The following is a 16,228-nucleotide window of genomic DNA, read 5'->3' on the forward strand; positions in this document are numbered from 1 at the left end:
AGTGCCCTTACTGTACATCGGGGTGACCTCGTTTGAACTCGGCCGTGTCATGTCGCACCAGAGTTAACAGCGACTCCGCTAACAAAGGCACAGGTGTCTATGGGTGAGTAGAGTTAAGCAAGTGGAGCTTTATATGGGCCGTATGCCAATAAGCCGGCTGTAAATGAGTCCCTCTGACCCACAACCCTGCCACTCTTTCCCTTTAACTGAGGTCAGTGGACACTACACGACTCTTCCATATTTTGCTATCATTCATTACTACACTTGCTGCTTGTGTGGTGGTTTTTACTTTGTGGATGAAGAGAAGGTCTCCTTAGTAAAAGAACAAGGTTGAAGTCTAATATTTTTGGATAAAGATGTGTGACTCGGCAGTAAGCAAATGAGTTGGCAACAGGGGATTCACTCGCTATACACTTGCCAATAAGTTGGGCAAATATCGAATCTCTTTGCTTTGCATTGGACGCCCTGAAGATTGTCAGCACATCTAGACACGAGTCGTGTTGTAGTGGACGTTAACAACGTACTTGGCGCGCCCTCACTCTCTACTGCATGCCCCCCCCTCCCCTACATACACACTTGCGCACAAAAATTTGGGGAGGAGAGAAGCATGTAGGGTAGGGTGTATCAGCTCCACTAACGTGAAACCTGTGGAGGGGCGAAGCATACAGTGTGCGCCGGTGTTTCCCACAGCAAAGTCACTGCTAATGGGCAATGAGAGACAGAAGAAAGATGACCCGCAGTCCGCGTTTAGCTAACGTGAACGCTGCGAATGTTTATTGTTCAACTACACACAAGAGAACTCTCCTAGCGGTACTATATTGTAGGTCAAGATCCAGTGACTATATATACGGGGTGGCCGGTGAACGGTTGTGCAGCGCGAGCAGTCGGTTTTTACAGCGAAAGCTGTTATGAGATCATTTCACCGGCCGTTTTTGGCGCCGTAGTTGTCCGCCGCCGCCGCCGGTGTCCGTAACCAGTATCGCTCGAAATAAGAAAAAAAAAACGAAATAAGAAAAGAATTCCAGGATGGAACGAGGTTCGAACCTGGGCCCTCTGCGTGGGAGCCCAGTATCCAACCTCTGAGCCATGCCGGTGCTTGAACCTGCTTTGCAAAAAGGTCCTATGCAGGCTTCATGTTGGGAAGGAACCACATTAGCATATGCAATATAGCGTGGTAGAAGAGTAAAATAAGCACCAAGCGTCGCACAACGCGAATTCTGTAACCAGTCGTCACACAATGCGAATTGCTGAACGAGTAGGTTGTTGAATGCTTCCAACCCATTACAAAGGGCTCTGCCATAGTTCTTCATCGTCATCAGGCACAGCATCAATAAAGTGCGCATAATGCCTTACATGCGTTTAGCAGGTACCAACGCTCTCCGTAGATTGACGAAAAATGGCACAGTGCCTGCTGCCCTACTTCTCAAAAATTACAATGATTTATAGCGTAGTGGGTTCCTCGCAATGATTTATAGCGTAGTGGGTTCCGTTCGCTCTCTCTCGCCCTACGGCGAGCGCTGAGGCGGCGACGCCCTCTCTTGGACAGGACACGACGATGCACGCAAAGAAATCCTGACGACGATGCACGCGGCGACAGCAGACGATGATGCACCGCCGTCAAGCAAAGACCCTAAGGTGCTTTGCCCCTAAAATAAAGAACCGGTGAATGTTATGTAAGGGGTCAACTGATACCAGACTCAGAGAAGACGCGAGTTAACAACTACATGTGCACAATTACACACAGTATAATATAACAATTCCTTAAGCAATCCACAATGTACGGCCGCATTAGCGCAACTTGAGCACTGAAGTATGGCCCTTACCGCAACGGTAAGGGATGGTTTTCTTGCCCACCAACATGTGAAGAACGTAATGGACGGGCCATTAATGAAGGACCGCTGAGCGACAGGCGCTGGCGTGCGCATGCTACTCTGACTTCCCCTTCACTCAGAGGCAACTTGCGCATTGAAGAATAATTAAGGACACGTTTGGTGTGTTCGAGATAAGGTGTATTTTCTTGTGATTGCAACACTTTGTTTTGGTGTTTTCTGGCTGCACAAAGTTCTGTCGCCTTTCTGCATGCTTTCTGTGCAGCAAGCTTAATGGCTGACCTTAGGTGGACTGGCAGGAAATATATGACAACTGCACACGACATTTCGTTGCCGTTTGCTCTGATTCATCCTAATGTCCACAGCAGGTGTGCAACCATACTTGAGTGCAAATGTTCAAAGTAGTTAGTTTCTTAGATCAAGCAGTGTTTTTCTGTCATGAAAAAGGGAATAGAAGAAGCGAATGGTCCTCTTAACAATGAAGATAGTTATTTTGCACGAAATTCACATGAAAAAATGAAGGCGACGAGATAGAGTTCTGCCAACATAGCACCTCATTGCAACTGTGATGCTGCCTGATTATGATGAGGTAATGTGAAACAGAAACCTGAAATAAGAAATGCACTGTTTTGGAACTAACATCATGTTTACCCATTGCTTACAATACCTTAACTGTGACTATTGAACTTGCGTTACGTTTTTGTCTTCGAAACCATCACCGTAGAGCCGCGCCGACGATGTAGTAGATATATTCCCATGTTTTTCCGTGCAGCACAAGAGCTGGTGACCGTGAAGAGTGAAGTAACTGTAGAATGGTCCTCGATATACCTCGATATTTTTGCCTATGCATTTCTTTTTGTTCTTCAAGCAATGAAAGAACAAAGAGCAGAGAAAGACTTACTTTAATTGCGCGCCAAATACCGCGGCAAGTTGAGATACCTTCTTATAAATCTATGCTCTATATAGCTTTCTGGCTACAATTTCTTCTTACTCTTACGATTTGGCACATACTATCTGTTTTTAAAGATGATAGTCTTTCTTCGGGAACTTAAACGCAGAAATTTTGGTCTGTCTGCCTGTTTGTCTGTCTCTCACCCGATTCCGCCACCCGGCCAAAGTTTAACCACTTGCTGAATGCCCAGCCATCTTGAACTGGTAGCGCCGTTCATACTTGAGAACATTGTCAATCAAAAACCAAATGTTACGCATATCTGAGGCGCAACATCAATACATAAGTATTAGGTTGTGTGTTCTTTTACTAGAAAATACATAGATACGTAATTCTAAAGACCTTATTGTTTCTTAGGCTGCGCTGAAAAAGCTAGTTTTTTGGGCTGCGCTGCAAATGCGACGCTATGAGCCAGATGCGGCGATTCAACATAGAGGAGGAGGACTCATGTAGTGCGGCCGGCAGAAGACTATCGTCTTTCGACGACATTTGCAGCGAAGCACCAAGATACACGGCCAATTTTTGTTTGGAGCGTTTCACCTCAGCTTTTGAGATAATGGGTTTTCTCTAGGATTTTGAGGTCACTGGCATGGAAGCACAGGCAGGTCGCAACCAGTGAATCGGCAGTGCTGCTCATGCGGGGCATAACAAAACACATGGCCTCGGAGCAATTGGGTTGTCGACGTTTGCCGAAAGACGCGGACGTTTATGTCGTCATGGAACAGACACCGGTGGATTATAAATCGCAAAGAAAACACCGCCACACTACGTTTGTTTTCACATGAAAACCATTTAGTTGATCGAATAGGTGTCCTGATCTTTTTCTTAATGTGCACGGCCACAGGTTCCAAGCCTTTCTCTCGAAAAAGCTTTGTTGCGTATGAATGCTGTCTTTGATTCGTCAGCTCTCTCAGTTCGGCGACGTAGTTTTTTCTCTTTAAAGTTGGGCGAGTTTTTTTCTTGCTGAAAGGTTTACGCTAACTTTCTTTTTTTGGTTCACTATTTCTACAGACGCTCTGTTTCCGTCGGCATTCGTGATTTCTCAGATCAGCGGTTGCAGGAGTACGAGAAGGCAATGGGCAGGGGCGTAGCTAAGGGGGAGTTGGGGGGGGGGTCCAAACCCCCCCCTCCGAAATTTTTCAATTTTGCTTGCGTATGTATGCACGCGCACATACACACGCACGAATATACATTAAGTATGGTTGAACCCCCCCCCCCCGCCCCCTCCCCCCCCCCCCCGCTCGAAAAAAATTGCTGCCCACGCTCCTGGCAACGGGGTTGGAACAAGGAGGGGTGGGACATATCTGCCGGCGGCATTCCCTGTTCACAAAATCGCTGAAAAGAACAGAAAATGACTTACGTCCGACGCGCGAATCTCGCCTCGCTGGCCCCTTTGTCGTGGCTTCGAGGACACCGCCGTGTCGTCGTCGCCAGCGTCTTTAACGCTTCGCCGAGATCCCATTTGTGCGCGGCAGCGTTAGGCCTAAACACCATCCTGGCTCTCCCTGCTGTCGACTGGCGCGGAATAGAAGTAGATAGATTCGCTATTACTTTTTATACGAAGGAAACCGCAACGACTACAATGCCTAGATGTTGGCACACTTGTTTGCCTTGTACCGGAGCTCCACGTGCCTTTGCAGTGACAGGTCTTGTTTCGGGAGCAGGAAGAGCTTGTGTTTGCAGGTTTAACGATGAAAGATATACAACAAAAGAGAAGAAGGAAGACTTCACACGAGGGCACTTCACACGAGGGCTTCGAATGACCCTTCATTCTCCTCGCGTTTGTTTCCCACTTTCATATATAGAAGGCAGACCCATCTAGCAACTCATTCACTTCATTCTAAGACTACCATTGGTAGGCCACGGAAAGGGAAGACACCAGAAGAACAGCGTGAATACACTGCTCGACAAAAGGAACAAATTTGTCTTGCTGAAAATGGTCGCGGAACCAAACACGGTCTATCGCAGCGACTACAAAGCGATTATCACTATCATTCTTTTTCTTCTTCTTCTGCAATCTTGAGTATGTCTTTTGCTAATAAATATGAACAGCGGCGAAGAAATATGAGCAGGACATGGAAAATTGTCTTGAACAACATTTTTATGTGACGAAATGTCTCTTTTGTGTGTATGCATAGGTGTTTTTTGTTTCTTCGTTTTTTTCTTCCACTTTTATCACCACTTTGTTACATTGTGATCAACGCTTTGTATCATAGTAATTACTACCGGTGTACCATTTGATTACCATTTAATGTTGTATAATTTATTATCTAGAAATGTATAGGTTTACTGTTTTGCTTTCTGTACTGCACCTGTTGCAAACCCCGGGGGGCAGAGGCCACCGTCAGGCGACTAAAGCCTTTAGCCTCTGTCTCCTCAGGAAATACCTGAAATAAATCTGAATTAAATTGAATTACTCTAGTAACACTAACCCACATCCCCCGTCAGCATGTGTGGTGTTTGATACAGCTTCGCTTTGGCCACCCGTTTACAGTCATTCTTTTTTTTTCCGTGTTTTTACTTATTTTTGTCCGAGCCTTCGTCATTTCTTTCTTTACTTTGCTTGCTTCTTTCCTCTCTCTCTCCTCCTATGTCCCTTTCCTCTATCTCTTGCCTCCTCCCAAAAGAGTAGGCAGGCGTTGTGCCCCTATAGGTGGCAGCTGCGATAATAATACCTGGGTTTTAACGTCCCAAAACCACGATATGATTACGAGGGACGCCGTGTTGGAGGGCTCCGGAAATTTCGACCATCTGGTGTTCTTTAACGTGCACTGACATCGCACAGTGCACGGGCCTCTAGGATTTCGCCTCCATTGAAATGTGAACGCCGCGGCCGGGATGGAACCCGCGACCTTCGGATCAGCAGCCGAGCACCGTAACCTCTACACCACCGCGGTGGCAGTTTCCAGCTTGCTCTCTCCCTCTTTTCTCTGTCTCCCTGTGTATCTGTGTATGTAAATCAAATAGTAATAATATTTCACATTCGCAGGACGGGATGGCGGCCAACTTTGCTAAACTCTGAAAACCCGTTGTTGTCTCACGCATGCGCCATTAATTAACTTCTTTCCTTGCGAACGTTTTGTTTATTTTTAGTAAGCAGATATTTCATGTTCTTTTTTCTTTAACTTTTCATTAAGGGTCTCGCGACTAAGACAAATATTAGCGGAGCTCTGCGGCGAAAAAGCGGGCCTTCGCACGATAGATTACGATCGCTCCTATGTCACGCAAAATGCTGTCGAGGAGAACAATAATTATGAAATTCGTTAGTATAACGTCATTTGTGGTACGTAAGTTATTAGTGGAGCCTTAAAGCCATTCGCGCGAAAGGTTTCCAGGGCTATAATAACTTCCTTCTCGAACCAGTGAGTACGACTATCGCCCGGGCAGCAACTGCGAACTTTGATCAAAAGGGCGTGGACACACGCACGCTATCTTTATAGAGATCAGCAGACAGCTCATACCTTCGTACGTCTTGTGTTTACACCAATTGCTTCGCATTGAAGCGACAGACAACACGAAAACCGCTTCGCTCACTGGAGCGGCCGAATTCCTTTACGCCAACGTTTTGTACAGTTACGCCTGATCGGATCATAACGGAGTTAGCTGCAAGCTTTGCTTTGTATAATATTACGATTTGTTGATATCGGATACATTGCTTTGCCGTTGCGGCAAAACTGTGACTGTTTGCTCTGCTCTAAACTAATATAATACTGTTTCTTGTCTCGTTTTTTTTTTCTTGCCAATCAGAAGTCGCTTTTCATCTCTTTATCGGACTCTTGAATATCATTTGCAGTTCTGAATATATCGCTAGCACCCTTACTATTTCTGGGCCTCTGTGGGTGCTTCCCCTAAAATGTAATGTTGCAACGCAGCGCGTCTGGGCTTGAATGCTAAGATTATTCAAATGCTGCTTCACCTCGGAGTTAAAAGCACATCACAATTCAGAGAGGACACGAAGTCTCGAGCGTTTGTGCAAGAAAGAAAGGCCGTAGATAAAGGAAAGAAAGAAATACACAAGAATAGTTCGTTACAAAGTAAATTTCATCACAGCATATCCTCGCTGATGGAACTGACTTTGGAAGGAGAAGTGTGCCGTAGGGCAGAATGAAAAAAGAAAAGGGGAGGGATGTTTCGTGGACAATGAAAAGCTAAATTTTCCCATTGCTTCAACGGCTTCGGGGTATAGGATCACGAAGGAGAGAAGCGGACGAATGCGAATATCCTGTTTCTCAAGAATTTTTCAGAAATGTTCGATGACGGCGCGCACTTCGGAATCCGACTGATCCTCTAGCTCGCGCTGTCGAAATCTCGTTTTAAATGCTTATCGCGTTGACCCTAAGGGCCTTTAGAAGGCGATCCGGCTAAGTGCGCAATGCGTCTGCTGTGTTCGGGCAATCTTACTGCTTCTCGTCCTATACGAATGCGTAAAGACGTCCTCGTTTTCTGAAGAGTCTTCGTACCTAGTGTGGGAACCCCTCTACTTGTCGTCCCTCGTTTTGTTTCTCCCTTTTTTTGCCTCCTTATAGTACTTTGTCTCGGTAGAGGTTATAGGATGGCCTCCAGAAACTTTACTTACCCTTTGTCTTGTATCAAAATAAATGTGTGATCCCCTCCCCCTTTCTTTTATATATCTGCCACTACAGAGAATATATATATTGCGATATGAACGCACCCCCTACCATACAGAAATAATTGCAGACATCTTGCCATCGCGGTCGCATTTTAGATGGAGGCGAAAATGATTGAGGCCCGTGTACTTAGATTTAGGTGCACATTAAAGAACTCCAGGTGGTCAAAATTTCCGGAGCCCTCCACTACGGCGTCTGTCATAATCATATCTTAGTTGTGGGACGTTAAAACGCAACAATCATTATGATTATTAGACTTCTTGTCCTTTGTATGAACAATTACTATAGGCGGACATAACAGGTACGTTGCACTGCAGACAGTAGGCGATGTCTATCCTCGGTGCCTTGTCGCTGATATTCAGTTACATGGATGCAATAGTTGAACAGATCAACCTCTTCCGGCCACAGCGACGCATCTTGTGTACACTATTCGAAGGACTTGAGAAGTCCTGAATTCTGTGGGCGTATGGGTGTCATAACTGCAACAAAAGGTCTCTAATAGTAAGTGTTAGCCTCATGATCCCCTCTTGAGCACACCTACATGTTCAAAGGTTTGCAATGGGTTGAAATCTGCAAGACTCGAACTAAAACCATTAGAGTCAATCCACTCCTGGGAAGAAGGAAGCCAAAGAAGCTAGCGGATGTGGCTGCTTGTTCTGAGGCAGATACTTCAAGTCGTTTTCGCGCCCATTCGCGAGGGACGCGTTGCTGCTTCTTCAATTTCCTAGAGCTAGTCTCCCGGCCGCCGCCTGTCCTGACACCAGCAAGGAGAAAATTAAAGTTATGTCTCTCTCTCTCTTCCTCCGAGCGAACAACACGCGTCAGTCCCACAGCGAGACCAAGAGGCAACTGCTGTTAAATGCGCTCGCGCATCTCTACGTCACGGGACACAGTGACCGATGGGAAGCGCCGCCGCCTTATTGTATCCCGACACTTGTGAAAGAGGCATCCGCGTTGACGATGGACACCTGTGGCAAGGGGGCAAGAGTAAAAAAAGAAATTTAAAAAGAGGTTTGACACTAGGAAAAAAACGGCATCTGTTACAGGACCTGGTTGCAATAAAAACAAAGCGCTGATGATGACCTGCTTGACCTTAATTTTGCTGTCTATTTATGTTACTTAGATGCTTTTGGCAGTTATTCAATAATTCCTCCGCGGTGCTGCAGCTGACACAGACGAGAGAGTTTGGAACATTCGACTGAGCACTTTTTTCTGAGCTGAGGCAAATTCGCACTCGCGAGGAATCTGCTGTATCCGAACAGTGTCTTAGGCGCTGCATTATCTCACTCTCCGAAGGAACCATTCGAAGCCACAGCATCGTGGCTTTTTGTCACAAGTTCAACTAATTACAAAACCTCAAATTGTAGGCGTTGGTATTCGACATAGATTTCCCATGGTATATCTCATCCGACTTTTCTCGGCTTGTAGTTGAGTTGCTGCTAACTGCGCTTCTTCGGCGGAAACCCGAAAGGTGGTTACGAGCGCTGTAAATTTAAACTTTCTAAATTGCACGCAAAGTGCACTTTCGCTTCATTTGCCTTGACACAGGGATTACGGAAGAAATTACAGCCAAAAAACAATGAAATACAAAGTTTGCCTCTGGAAAGTGCGCATGATAACTCCCTTTAAATACACTGGGACAAATAGCATGGACGTTCCTGTTATGTTTGCGTTTCAATCCACAAAGCAGCATTTTGGCATATAAGCAACAAGAACGACAGGTCATTTTTACCGCAAGTTTCATCGGACACCTTTCGAAGTCTGCCTTGCGCTATTTCATTTAAAGTGGATATGCCTTGCAAACTTGCCAGCTTCATTCTGTCAATTGCAATATGTACCGCTGAGTAACTTGTTAATTAATTAATGTTAATTAGGTTATGATGGCTTGATAACTATTACTTCACGTGATTTATTGTTTCTGAAAGAGCTCTTATAAACACCCGGTGTGTACGAAAGTGCGTAATTCCTCCTTTCTTTTTTCTTCATGTTCGTCTCAGTACGTCCACATGCACACTCACAGATAATGTGGGCCTTTGTTCTTCGGCCCTACAGCGAGTGGCTGTCCTAGCCATGGTTACTCTCTCTGGTGGGTTGAGTCTGGGCGAACAATCGGGACCAGATCGAGAGTTCTTCCGTACTGCTCTGGTACACTCTCCTCAGCGAGGACAGATATTTTTTTACTTGCTTTCGATGCCACATGAAGATGTTCAACCAGTATCAACTCCAGAAATCTCTATTATTCTGGAGGCGAAAATGCTTGAGGCCCGTGTACTTAGAACCTCAGGTGGTCGAAATTTGCGGAGCCCTCCACTACGGCGTCTCTCATAATCATGTCGTGGTTTCAGAACGTTAAACCCCAACAAATAATAATAAATGTCGATTGTCCTGCTCATAGGTCGGAAAACTCACTCATGAGTCGACCTACTCAGACTCAGATCGGGCCATGAATCCGAGTCCGAGTGAGTCCGGTTGAGGAACATATTGGTGAGCCTGAATTCGAGTGAGCCCTAAGCGCAACATATATTTATTCACTAAGTCTTAGTGAGCTGCAACGTTTATTGCCGCCCTATGATTCTGCTGCAGGGTGAAGAAACTGCAAAGGCAGCGGGAAGCACAACTGCCGAACAAGTTACAAGAGAAGAGGACAAGATTGGCTACTAGAATTTGGGGACTGCTAGCTCAGGCATAGCTGGAGCACGCACAGCACATAAACTGTGGCCGCGCAGTGCAACGCAATACCTCAGCCGCCTGCTTGAACGCTGACGCCAACAGAAAATGGGCTGTGGTGTACGATTACACAGTATATCATTTCCTTTTATTCTCCGCCGTCCTTTGGCTTTCTTTGTGCAGTGCCTTTTAGTAAGGACTATCTCCCATTGTTACCGACTTACACGAACGAGACAAGCGCTTGTTGAGCCCGTTGCGGCATTATGGTTCAAGGAAACACGACATCACCGGTCGCCTCTTCTTTCCGCAAACCGCTCGCTTTGTACGTGTTAACGAGGCCCCGTTGTCGACCGCTCCTCTATCATGTGTCGTCGGTCGCACAGTTTTCTTTTACACCGCCGATTGGAGTCCCATAAATGTGTCAAGTCTTTATTGTTGCTGGTTTCGAATGCCGTGCAGTGAAGTTCCTCAACACACTCTGTTTGATATAGTATACGGTGCATATAGTGTTTTCTTGCCCACTTTTATATCTCCCTCGATACTCCTCTTATCATACAGCGTCTGACTGTCACTGAAAAAGAAAAGTGGGCTTAAAGAACACAAAAATTTAGAAGCGCGGCTGATAAACGGAGACGGTAAAGATTAATGAAGGAATTTCAATCCCAGGGGTTCTTTAACGTAAATTTACATTTATGCAGGCAGGAGATTTTGCATATAACCCACAGCTGCATGCTGCCGCCTTGGATAGAATGAAACCCGAGTCCTGGAGCATTAGGCGTTATAGCGAAATTATTTCATCTCTGTTCGTTCGGAAAAAAAATTACGGCAGCCTCGCACTTGTGGTGCCAAACCTGAAGGATGGCCGGAGCTGGGCGGCCTGCCTTGTTTTTCTTTAATAAATGCGAAGCATTTCTTTGCGAACCTCCGGCCCCTTGGCGGTTTCTGTCTACGTATCTATCTAGCCGCCTACATCTGGGTGTGCTCCTGGTCGTCTCCATACCTTGTAATATACCAAAATTGGCCAAGCAGGGGATCTGTATATGTCGAACACGATTCACTGGTCATGACATGAATAAGGCAAAACGTCTGTCGCGTACGTCATGAAACCCTTTCCATCCGTCACGTGTGGCACATACCCGCATACCACACTTATGTTATGCGGATATGTGCCACAGGTGATTCACAGCCTCAGTCAACGCAGTAACCGCGAACATACACATTGAAACGCAAGGCAAGTGAGGGAGATGTCATCCACTCCGCCAGAATAACGCAGTGTTCTCTTCATTTCTTACGAGACTAGGCGATGGCCTCATGCTAACCGGGTATGACTTCAGATTGATTAAGAGACGCTTTGTGAGACGCGAAGAAGCCACCGCTAAGTGCCCTGACGGCATACGGCTATACTACAGCAATGCGGACGTCGACCGCTATAACTCACGTTGCCTCGACACTGCGGACAACGTCTTATGTCATCCCGTATGCGATAGCATAACTGGCTATAAGAAAGCGCAGGTACGCCTGGATGCCCTGATCAAGGTGGCCAAGATGAACCCACGGGATATGGGCGGCCTCTCGACCTCAATTTGCCTGATCATTGGCAAGCCGTCCGTGATCACGACCAACACCGACGTAAACGATGGCCTCGTTAATGGAAACATGGGCACGTTGTGGTAATCTAGCGTGACGAACACATCAACCTCGTGCGACTGTGGCTTAAAATTTCCAACGTCCAAGGTAGGCGTTGTCGTTTCAGCCACGACGAAGCACATCACTGCCGCACACCCCTCAATACAATTGAAATGGGTGCCCGTGGTAGTGCCCGTGGTAATGGCTGCCCGTAGTAATGTAAAAAAAACAAAACATGGCTGATCCCTCGGTCATAGGAATCGGTATAACACGAAAGTGAAACGTGTCTTCACAGACGTAGTTGAGCGTTTGTTGTGCATTCTTTCGCCCCAAGGGCGAAGGAATGAATGCTACAGCAACAAATTGTAATGTCACGCGAAGAACGGCAAGCAGCTCGAAACTTGCAACCCGCTGCTCAAGCAGAAAGGACGCACGGAACGAACATACACAGGATGAGAGCGAACTGTCACATTTGTAACTTATTTCTGCGTGAGCACCGCGCTCCTTTCGCAAAGGCAGCCGCTGTAGGGAGCCAAGTGACCTTCGTGCTCTCAACGCAAGACGTACGAACCACCGCGATCACGAGATAAGCGCACGCACGAGCGACCACGCCTTGTAGAGGCGGGCGCTTGTCGCAACGGCGGCGACTTTCAAAGCGCGCTGCTCGGTCAGCTTTGCAAGGCGACAAGGAAGGGGCTATACCCCTTTCAAGGTCTGATCCTGCTGCCATGCTTCAAAGGATCGCAAAGAATATTTCGCACTAAACACTGAATGCCTCAAGAAGCCAAAACTATCGCCAACACCACCTCAACGAGTGTGGCGACTTCAACTACCATCTGGACTGCGCCGAAGAGAGGCCACTCTGCTATGCCGCTTGTGGCTAAGAGTGGCTTTCACGAAGTCATATTCGTTTCGAATAGGGATGGCCGACAACGCTCTTTGCGACGCCTGCGGCACCGAGGAGACCTTGCAGCATATCTTCTGCGACTGTCCTCGCTACGATGCGCAGAGACGATCCCTCATATTCGCTCTCGCTCGTCTTCACAACAGACCGTTGACACTAGAAACAATTCTACAATGTCATCCTGATAAGTCATCGAGAATTCAAGCAACCAAGGCATTGCTCAAATTCCTAAGGACAACAGACTTACACGGACGGCTGTAGACTTTTTAATGATGCCGCATACCGCACAAGACTGCCGCTCTGCGCTGTGAAGTTATGTGTGTGCGTGTGTGTTCACCTCTCTTTCTCTCTTTCTTTACTCTTCTTTCAATCTCCCCCATCCCTCCCCCTGTACAGGGTAGCATACCGGTTATTCCAAACTGGTTAACATCCCTGTCTTTCCTCTCTCCCGTTTTCCTTCCTTCCTTCCTTCCTTCTTCTTCGACCCCATCGCGCCATCTTGCTAGTGATAACGAAAAGACGCTGTAACACCGATCTCTGAGTACAGCCACCGGAAAATGGCGTATATAAATAGCTCGCCTTTAGCACTGCGAATAACATGCCGTCCGTGGCCGAATCGTTTCGCGCTGCGCTCTACGGAGCGAGGGGTCGTAAGTTCGATTCAAGGGGACGGAATTTTTTTTTTCTTTGCCCACTATTAGGCTTTGTATATTCGAACGTCTTATCCGTGACGGAAATACGTCAGTGGAGCCGTGGTGGACTCCGACATAAAACACTTTCGTGTTAAAAAATACGCCACAGTTACCTTCCCGCCGCATGTTTTTAAGATCGATTCCTACGGTATACGTGGGATCTGAGAGAGAGAGAGAGAGAGAGAATAAACGTTTATTTTGAGCAAGCGCGCTGTGCGCCCAAGGTGGGCGGCCTCCTTATTCCAGGTAGCCGCGGGCCTTCGCCATCTCTCGTGCCCGTTGAATCAGGCTTCGCTGATTCTTCAGGTCTGGGTCCGATAACTTGGCCTCCCACTGCTCTTCGGTCAGTGTAGCGGTGCTAGGGTTTTGTTTGCATCCCCATAGCATATGGCATAGAGTGTCCGGGACATCACAGTACTTGCAGATGTACGAGTGCTCAGTCGGTGAGATACGGTGAAGTAATATACCGTGAACGTAAGTGTTTGTTTGCAGCTTCCTGAGGGTTACTGCCTCTTCCCTAGTTAGGCTGGGGTGAGCTGGCGGATAAGTTCTTCGGCCTAGCCTGTAGTGCTGTAAGATGTCGCTGTACTTTTTGGGTGCATCATCTTTCCTCCTAAGTGAGTCCTGTGGGAAGGCCCGGTGAACATGAGCTCGGGCGGAAGCGTCGGCTGCCTCATTTCCCATCAGGGACTCGTGACCCGGAGTCCAAACGATGTACGTTTCTGGTAGGTTCTTCTTTGCTGTAGCTGTGAGTATTTGTAAGGCTTGCCTGGAAATTCTTCCTTTCTGAAAATTTCGACAAGCTGCTTGTGAATCGGTTAGTATGATTGCTTCCTCAGCACAGGTTGAGATGGCCAGCGCTATGGCTGTTTCTTCAGCCGTATCGATTTCCGTAGTTAAGATGCTAGCTGCCGTTCTCTCTTTTCCTTTACTGTCGACTACGCTCACGGCATGGGCTGGGATTCCTGAATATTTTGCTGCATCAGTGTATCTTGTGTCCGATTTTCGGCCGTAGTCTTGTCGCAGTTTCTCTATTCTGGATTTTCTTCTTCCTAGATGGTAGGTAGGATGCATATTTCGTGGGATGCGGCTTACCGAGATGTACTGTCGAATTGTTGCTGGGATAGGCCTTTTCTCATCACATTGTTGTATGGCTTCAGGATAGCCTAATCTTCGAAGTGTAGCCCGTCCTGTTTCAGTAAGTCTAAGTCGCTCGAGTTGGTTCACTTTGTGTGCTTCCACGAGCTCCTCCCAGGTGTTGTGGAGACCTAAGCGTAGTAGTCGCTGTGTGGAAGCACGTTCAGAGATCCCTGTGGCAGTCTTGATGGCCTTTCGTATGAGGGTATTCAGTTTTTCAATTTCTGCATTCTTGAGGTCTAAATAAGGGGTCCCATAAGTAATTCTACTAATGATGAGCGCTTGGATGATTTTGATTGTGTCTTCTTCTTTCAAGCCATGCCTTTTGCTGGATGACGAAATTTTTTTCTCGTCCTTATTCACGTCTCTTTCTTATTTTTTTAACAGAGAAGCTGTTTAAGGCAGCCGTAATTTATGCGGCATTTCCTGCGTGGCCTATCAGGTATGTGCCACAGAAAGTGGGTAAATCCCACTACTCACCACTGGTCCACTAAAAATGAAGAAGACAACAATTAGTCCAACGAAGGGGTATGTGCTGCAGAAATTTGTGCGGCCTATCATAAAAGTGTGATGATCATAAATGGGTATGTGCCACATAAATCGTGTAAATCCCACTACTCACTACTGGTTCACTCAAAAAGAAGGCAACCGTTAGCCTAACACGAGTGAACGGGAAAGGCAACGGCGGCTGCGAGAATACCCTGAAGCGATGGAAGGCCTACTTAACGACGACGCGTCCGTAGACCTATATGAGGTTCGAACGCTTGGTTTCACTGCGAGTTTTCCTCTGGTTGGACATCCATGTCGTGTCTGACTGTATGAGAGGTGCGAACGCTTGGTTGTAGCGCGAGTTTCTGTCTCTGGAGTTGGTACATTCGTGTCGTGTCTGTGACTTTGTGTGCTTTAAGCCGAAGCTCTCTGCGCTGAGAATCAATGTAGAAACAACCTACCATCACTTAGCTAAAGTATGGTTTACTATAATGGCGTACAGTGTGCCGTCTTCGCAGCAAACCAATGAGAGAACGGTGGTCACTTTTGCGGTGACGCCACCAATGGGGCGCCACGATCGAACTGTGTGCCCGGCGCACAAAAATTTAAATCAATATTGTGAAACTTTCTGCCGTTCATGAGTCAAATGGTAACGTAACACGATTGAAACTAAATATATTTGCAAGATATAAACACTTAAACACATTTGGTTCCATTATTTGCAATAAGTAAGGATGCTTCTGTGTCGTCTGAGTTTGCACAATTCCTATCGCAGAGCAGCGTCCCGGACCGTCTGCATGCTTACTGTTTTGATTCCAAAAGGCTTAAAAAAGCACATCGCTGTTCATTCCATGCATATGTACGGCTGTCTAGCTATCACAGTAATTTGAAGTTATGCGTCGAAACACAGAGGTGGCCCAGAAGGCTAACATTAACAGCATCAGGTGAGTTACACGACCATCCATCACCTGCGCCAGCCAGGAGAGTAGTCGCAAGGTTTTGTACAGAAAAAAATACAACGCTCAATGACAAATGCTGCTCCATTTCTTGAGAGGTTTTACTCCTCAAAGGGGCGCCAAAGCGCAGGAATGCAGCTAAATGCACCGCGATGTATTCGGGGTGTTTGGTTTATCCTATGTGAATAAGTCCGTAATTCCATTCGGTCTGCAAAAACTTGAATGCATCAGGCTTCCTCAAACACTGAGTATGCCATGCACACGAAAAAATTCGCTAACGCGTCATGAGAAACAGAAGAGAACAATCAACAAGTTTCCCACGTGCACGCACGACCAGCGCGGCAACTACAA

The sequence above is a fragment of the Rhipicephalus sanguineus genome, chromosome 5, assembly GCF_013339695.2.
Source record: "Rhipicephalus sanguineus isolate Rsan-2018 chromosome 5, BIME_Rsan_1.4, whole genome shotgun sequence".
Classification (NCBI taxonomy): Eukaryota; Metazoa; Arthropoda; class Arachnida; order Ixodida; family Ixodidae; genus Rhipicephalus; species Rhipicephalus sanguineus.